This window comes from Mytilus galloprovincialis, chromosome 11 (assembly GCF_965363235.1).
Source record: "Mytilus galloprovincialis chromosome 11, xbMytGall1.hap1.1, whole genome shotgun sequence".
Lineage (NCBI taxonomy): Eukaryota > Metazoa > Mollusca > Bivalvia > Mytilida > Mytilidae > Mytilus > Mytilus galloprovincialis.
This window is the reverse complement of record NC_134848.1, coordinates 57,786,721-57,795,531: the sequence shown is the minus strand read 5'-3', so window position 1 is coordinate 57,795,531 and position 8,811 is coordinate 57,786,721.

The following is an 8,811-nucleotide window of genomic DNA, read 5'->3' as shown; positions in this document are numbered from 1 at the left end:
AGCTTGATTCAGAGGGATATGACTTCACTTCAATAGTTGGGCGACTAAGCACATTAGTGGAGCGAGTTGGCAAGTCTAAATTCAGTTGGCTTGAACTCCATTAATTAGTTAAAGTTGGTTAACAAGAGTGGGGCGAGTTGTTAGAAAGTGGAACAAGTTAGGCTGGGGCAATTTGGACGTGGGGCAATTGTCTTTATTCCCCTGGACCAATACTTTTTTTTAATTTATACACTTTATAACAAGAGTCTAAAAATGTTAAGTTAAACGTAAAAATTAAAATATACATTATATCTTATTATATATCTGACATTTGATCACTGAAATATCAAAAAGATTCATGCCAGTATTTCATATTACCCAGTTAAAACCAGTGGAACCTGGGTTTTCCTAGGATTTCCCACTGGGAAAGGGCAATATTCACATACCTACATGTAGGTGTTTATTGAAATATATTTATAGAAACCGTTGTGCTCCTGAAAATGGGTGAGGGGAGCAGCTCACCTCTGGATTTGTTCCTGATTATAGAAAGATAATAGACGTATTTACACTGTTAGCTGAATTCTGTCTCCGAATAACTTTCTGACGGTATGCAACAATCTCTTTTCAATTATGACATCAACTTTTTAGCTCACCTGGCCCGAAGGGCCAAGTGAGCTTTTCCCATCACTTTGCGTCCGGCGTCCGTCGTCGTCCTGCGTCCGTCGTCGTCGTCCTGCGTCCGTCGTCGTCGTCCTGCGTCCGTCGTCGTCCATCGTCGTCGTTAACTTTTACAAAAATCTTCTCCTCTAAAACTACTGGGCCAAATTTAATCAAACTTGGTCACAATCATCAATGGGGGATCTAGTTTAAAAAATGTGTTCGGTGACCCGGCCAACCAACCAAGATGGCCGCCATGGCTAAAAATAGAACATAGGGGTAAAATGCAGTTTTTAGCTTATAACTCAAAAACCAAAGCATTTAGAGCAAATCTGACAGGGGTAAAATTGTTTATCAGGTTAAGATCTATCTGCCCTGAAATTTTCAGATGAATCGGACAACCCGTTGTTGGGTTGCTGCCCCTGAATTGGTAATTTTTATGGAAATTTTGCTGTTTTTGGTTATTATCTTGAATATTATTATAGATAGAGATAAACTGTAAACAGCAATAATGTTCAGCAAAGTAAGATCTACAAATAAGTCAAATGACCGAAATGGTCAGTTGACCCCTTAAGGAGTTATTGCCCTATATAGTCAATTTTTAACCCTTTTTCGTAAATCTTAGTAATCTTTTACAAAAATCTTCTCCTCTGAAACTACTGGGCTAAATTAATCCAAACTTGGCCACAATCATCTTTGGGGTATGTAGTTTAAAAATGTGTCCGGTGACCCGGCCATCCAACCAAGATGGCCGCCACGGCTAAATATAGAACATAGGGGTAAAATGCAGTTTTTGGCTTATAACTCAAAAACCAAAGCATTTAGAGCAAATCTGACTGAGTTAAATTGTTTATCAGGTCAAGATCTATCTGCCCTGAAATTTTCAGATTGACCCGACAACCGGTTGTTGGGTTGCTGCCCCTAAATTGGTAATTTTAAGGAAATTTTGCCGTTTTTTGTTATTATCTTGAATATTATCATAGATAGAGATAAACTGTAAACAGCAATAATGTACAGCAAAGTAAGACCTAAAAATAAGTAAACATGACCAAAATGGTCAATTGACCCCTTAAGGAGTTATTGTCCTTTATAGTCAATTTTTAACAATTTTCATAAAATTTGTAAATTTTTACTAACATTTTCCACTGAAACTACTTTGCCAAGATCATTATAGATAGAGATAATTGTAAGCAGCAAGAATGTTCAGTAAAGTAAGATGTACAAACACATCACCATCACCAAAACACAATTTTGTCATGAATCCATCTGCTTCCTTTGTTTAATATTCACATATACCAAGGTGAGCGACACAGGCTCTTTAGAGCCTCTAGTTTAAATTGTGAGGCAATATATATTTTGTGGGAAACTTATGTGTGGCAATGATCTTAATGATCACTTTAGTTCTATAGGTCATAAATTAGTGCCTAATTCTCGAACCACTTTCTCTTGAGATTGTTTAGCATCGTTTTTATAGAGCAGAATATGCGAAAATGTCTCCTTTTCCCTTTATTTTGTATCAATATCTACGGTATGCAATGAACTTGTTAAACTAGATGTAAAACAGTCAACAGGGCTTGATAAAGTTGAACCGCGTATTCTTAAACTATCTTCACCAATTGTATCTGAGTTACTTGAACATATTATTAACTTAAGTCTCTGTACAGGTATTTTTGCTGATTAGCTGACGGAAGCTAGGGTTATATCTCTCCACAAGGGTGGTGATGTAACTGATGTGAACAATTATAGACCAATATCTATACTCCCAACCGTTTCAATTTTTTTGAAAAATTGATATTTTAGCAACGATATACACATTTCGTAAAACTAAAGCTTCTTTGAAGGCAGCAATTGGGCTTTAGATCTATACATTCATGTAACACTGCCCTCCTTTAATTAATTGGTGCATGGCTAATTGAAATGGATGGAGGAAATTTAACTTGTGCTCTTTTTCTAGACTTTAGAAAAGCTTTCGATATTGTTAATCATCATATTTTACTGGACAAACTACAGATGTATCACTGTGATGATCATGCTATGGATTGGTTTAAATCTTATTTATTAGAAAGATACCACAAGCTAATTATCAATATTTAATTTCATTTCAGATAAGTACAATCTGGAATTCCACAGGGTTTCATACTAGGACCTTTACATTTTATAATATTTATAAATGATTTATCTCTTGTGTTTGAAAATGTCTCTTAACTTTATGACGATGATACAACAGTATATAAGTCATCTCCATCAGTAAAATATTTAAATGCATTTCTGAATGTAAATTTTTGTAATGTTATGAATTGGTATAATGATATAATATTGAATGGTCATGTGACAAGGAAAGTGAAGGACTTTTGTCGTGAGGCAAAAAAACAGATTGTTGCTGATTGTATTAAATGCTATTTACACGATGAAACTGTTAGTAGATGTTCATTCTATTAGGAAGATACTGTATATTGAAAAAATTTATAAGAACAATCGTTATTTCTCGTTTACCTAGCAGAGGTTGGTTTGTTATCGATCACGCATTTCGAACATCCACAAACCTGGAATTCAGCAATCGATTTTTTTACATTATACCAGTGTCAACCGTTTTAGCAGTCTTTTTCATTGAATTTATTCTAACCAATCTTTCCAATCTTTGTTTACCTATCAATATGACCAGAAACAAGTCAAATGCATAGCGTAAATTGATTTGTCAAATAATATAGACTCTTCATTTGATTCACCATCACAAGAACAATAAAAAAAGGGACAAACAAAACTTTCAAAAAAACAACACCGGTGTTCGTTCTAGGGCTTGTCATCCGAAAATAAACCGGATAACCAGAAACATGTCTTCAATAAGAAAACCAATACACCGCATCAGTACCCATACCCATCCCCTTTTCCTGGTCCCCTTCTATCTCATTCTGGACCATATCCGTCCTTTATTTGGCCCCCAACTCCAGTGGCTGATAACAACATGCTTAATCATATTATGCAATTTATCTGACCTTTTATATATTTCTAGAAATATGATTGGTTAAAAGCAACCGCGTGGAGACTGCGTATATTTCATATGGGGTTAGAAGGCATGGTTTATTTCAATACACGGTTAGAAGTGGTGTTACGTCCCTTTATAAAAACAACGCGGTGTTGAGGAAAATCTGAAAGGTTTCAACAGACGAAGAAATTGATCATGAACGATTGAAATAAAGGCAGAAAACACAAGTTGTTATTGTTGACATTGTTTTTGTATAGACCAATTGAAGTAGTGACTTGATCACCTTGGTAGGCCACTATTCTAAATGCCACATGTTAAGAAAGTCGGTACGATGAATTCGTTGCACAGTGTGCTAGTGACCTAACACATATATAGGGTCAGTAAATTCCATATGGGGTGAGAGTTCGCTCTCATCCCATATGGAATTTACTGACCCCATTTATATTGTACTTGGTCACTAACACACTATGTAACTAATAATATCACGACGGAAGATAGCCAAGTAAGTAAAATTAGAAAATATGGAGAGAGAAAAGTCGACAAATTGGAAAGTTTTTGTGAAAATATTGAGAACTTGTATATTCGAGTATATAAAAACTGAAACCGGTATTGAAAACCTTACTTCATAAATGACTGAAATACAAAATGCATGCGATTCTCATAATATAAAGCTTGATGAGTTATGTGTAGAGTGGACAACCTCTGAAAAAACATAGCTCTTTTGATATTGCTGCGTTAAGCACTCTGTTGTTGACCTGACAGCGATTTTTTTTGCAATTTTCTCAATTTATTTTCACACTAGAGAAGAACGAGGTTAATTCTTTTCGTGTTATTTTTATAATCACAAAAGTCGCGTAAATAAATTGGGTGCCAAAATTAATTGGTTTGAAGTATGTTTTTTTTTTTCAAAACTAAATTATTAAGAAAACCCCAAAAACTTTATCCAAAAAATATCACAAGTTAGTTCATTCCAATCCTTTGCATGCAATAATCTGTTCGTGTTGTTTTCTAGTTGTGCGAAGATCTCATAACTACTATAAGTGTCTGATAGTAGCTGACTTGAAAAAATACATACAAAAAGGTGTGTTAAAATGTGAGAAAAACAAGCGTTAAAATGAGATAACTTAAAAGCAGGACTGTAATGGTGAATTTGTGAATTTGAATTCCTTGATGTTCAACTCTATTTGAATATGTTTATCATGCATAAAATCCCTTCATGTACTATCTCCATATGTAAACCATAAAACTTTGAACTTTGCAAAAATTTACCAAGCGATTTAAGAGGAGTATTGCTCATTACAGGTTTTTTTTTAGACAAATGGATACACATATGAATGGAAAGAACAAAAACAAATGGGCATAGGGACAAGACAATTTCTACATTTCCCATAGACACCCTCAGGGGTTGGGGGTTGGGGGTGGGGGTGGGGGGTGGGTGACTTCCTATATACAAGGTGATAGGATGTGCCGTTGGAATAGTTCACTTTTTCCAGCTTGAAAATATGGGAATAGTTGGGGAAAACTATCAGAAATATATGATAAGGTCGATAAAGTACCAGTTACTTGTATATGAAAAGCCCTGTCATTCTTTCACAGCCGAAAGTCTCGCGGTAAGTAAACATTACACACAGAATCTTAGCTTTAAATATTCCACTTTTCCAACCTACCCCACGAAACCCAACCAATATGGGAAAAGGTTACAATTTTACCTATGAAATATATAAAAAGGTATACATTCCTAAGATCTATATTATATGAAAAGGGAGGGGTAACAGAACTCCCCCCCCCCCCCCCCCCCGAGATAACACCATGACCAAAGCGACAAAGGTAGAACGTGACAAACAACAATCAAAACACTTCACCGAAATGAACGAAATAAACTCATTATAGATACCAGGATTGAAATTTTACGTTTGCGTGAGACGCGCGTTTCGTCTACGAAAGACTCATCAGTGACGCTCGAATCAAAAATGTTTACTACATACTATATGTATCATTTACGCAAAAAAAAAAAAAAAAAAACACAAAAAAAAACCCAAACAAACATCTAATTGCGCCAGTTTTATGAATTTATTTATTTTTTCTGTGCACAGAAATTTCAAATTGGCCTCACATCCAAATAGAATGATCCCGCTTTCTGAATCATGACACAAAACAAAGTAATTATTTTTGTTTTTTACAACACCAATATTCATCAAGAATTCTGTGAAATTCGGCTTGATTTTTTGTTTGAGCTGGATGCAATTTCCTTCTTTCCCTGTACATGAGAGGTGCAATTGATACCTTTTCAAAAGTATAGATGTGCCAATTACAAGATGGACGTGCATAATTTTCCTTGTTCGAAATCATCGAGAATATAGTGAATAACATAGATTATATCGAATTTATAGATGTATGTATTTATGTGGTGTTATATTGGGTTCCTAATCCACCTCCAAGCCCCATTCGTACTGTTAAATGAAGTTTAATGAAGTTCACCCGTCCTGCATTCCTTTCCGATTTGATTGTCATTACATATAGAGTTCAGTTTTTAAATTGAGGGTCTTAACGAACACCTCCATAATGACCAGCAGAAAAAAATATCAAGAAATGAAAAGTCGACGGATGAAATTTTAAATGAAAACAGAAATGTATTATACGGCGAATCATCTGATATGTCTGCTCTCATGAACAATGTATTAATCCTTTTAAATAAAATGGACATAAGACTATCAAGTATTGAAAAAAATACTTCAACACTTAATCAAATGAGTTATAAACTGACATCAATAACAGCTCGGGTTATAACGGCCGTAAAAGATATCTTCGATGTTTAAACCAGTGTCAGATTTAGAATCAAACTGTTAAGGCACCAGTAATATCTTTGATGAAGTTTTTAAAGAAAAGGACAGAGTATTTAGAAAAGGATTTTGACAAAATGAAAGAGGACGACCAGAGATTAGATACCAGTAGATGTAGGATAGCTCAACATTTCATCAAATTAGAAAGACAAAATGATGACCTGAAAACAAAACTTACTGACATTTAGTGTCGAGCGATGAAGTACAACCTGATTTTCACAGGACTAACAGAACACAGAGACAAAAATGTAGAAGACAATCTAAGAAGTTTTCTATACCATCAGAAGAAAATTGATCAAGGTATTGCATTTGGCAATGTTTTGAAAGGAGATCGGAAAATGGTCCAAGACCTATTGTTGCCTAGTTTCTATATCACTCTGACTTAGAAATGGTTAAGAAAGCAGGAAAAATCTTGAAAGGAACAAACTACAGTGTTATTGAACAATTTCCACCAGAAATAGAACAAAAACGGAGACGTTTATATCTAATTATGAAAGAGTAGAGGAAAAAACGAACAAAGGTTGTGCTTATCCGGGAAAGGTTATACGTAAATGATGAACTAATGAATCCAGAAGCATACGAGTTGGGAGTACGCCTGTAGATCCTCGTCAATCAATTTCAAGGCAACAAAAACGCTCAATGGTACATTCTACAAAAGAGAGAGACGCCTGATAACAGATAGGATTACCGTGGAGAACATATTAACAATTACTCTGAAGGTGTAAATAATATTAAAGATAAAAACAATTCATTGTCTAACAATATAAACAATGTAAAGATACTCACATTGAATGTATGTGGTTTAAATAGACGAATTCAGTATCCAGAATTTAATGAACTTATTCAAAAATATGATATCTTATGTTTTGTTGAAACAAAGACCGACGATATAGATGAAATAAACATACCAGGGTATACTGTGAAAATGAAAAATCGCTGTAAATATGCAAGGGTTAAATCAGGGGGAATGATCCTTGCTTATGAATCTTACTTATCTGAGCACATTCACCCTTTTGATACAGATAGTTATTATAATTTTTGGTTCAAAACTGATAAAAAAAAAAGTTTCATCTATGTCAAGATATTATTGGAATCCAAATTTGTTTTTTCAATGAATGCAACAAAATCTTCATGTGGAGCTTCCGCAATATCGTTTCAGGTGTTGACTAAAAAACTATTCATAATTGAAGATAATTTGCGAGAAGTGAGTTAATTTTCCTGTAATCTAACCTCGTGTCAAAATAAAACCTTATAAAATCTATTATGACTGATTAATCTCTCTGAACTGGAGACATTAGACAGCACCACCACATGTAAACTCCATATGAATTTGTGCGCACAATATATTTATATGAAGCGCTCAAAATATTAATTCAAGCCCACAATATTGTTATATAGAGCACATTAAATATTAATTTGTGCGCACAAAATAGTATATTGTCGCGCGAAATATATTTTTTGTCTGCATATATCCCTAACAGGGCTTCGTAAAAATCAGTCTACCTCTATAACAGATACTTTCTTCTTTCATTAATATCAGTAAGAAATTTAAACCCCATCAATCAACGGAACGAGTGAAAAGCAACTGTCATATTCTTAACTTGGTACAAGCATTTTCCGAAGAAAATAGTGGGTTAAACCCGGTTTTATAGCTAGCTAAACCTCTTTAAGTGTTTTTTACTAGTTAAAGAACTGATCATTAAATTTTGTAATAAAACATATGAAAATATATGTAGTGGAATTGACTATTGTTAGAGTGTAAAAATTCGATGTTTTAGTTAAATTACGTGCTTTTGATGGTCCTTTTGATTCGGTTGGCTGGTTTGATTTTTCAACTCCTTACACTACACTTTCACACAATGTAATCAAACAAATGTTGCCTTATCTAATTAAATGGTCGTTTGAAAAATCAGATTGCAAATGTATTTGCTGCAACTCATATAATGCCTTCTCCTTTAATGAGAAAGGTGAATATGCTAAATATACTTACTGGAGGTGTGATGGAATGATTGAAGCTGTACATTTTCTTCTTGACAACATTTATGTGCAGTTCGGCATTCAAATTTATCGACAGGTTAAAGGTATTCCTAATGACATTAATTGTTTCCCTTTAATAGCGAAGTTGTTCATGTACTGTTAATATTCACAGTTTACAGCCAAACTCAGTAAAGATTGTATATAATTGACAAATTTAATAACACTTACCGTTATCTTGATGATTTTTTTCGTTAAATAATAAAGAATGTTCTAAATATACTGCCGACATTAACCGACAGGAATTTACTTTAAATAAATCAAATTCAAACGTTAAATAATTCTCCTTTCCAAGATTAAGACATTTAAGTTTTATAC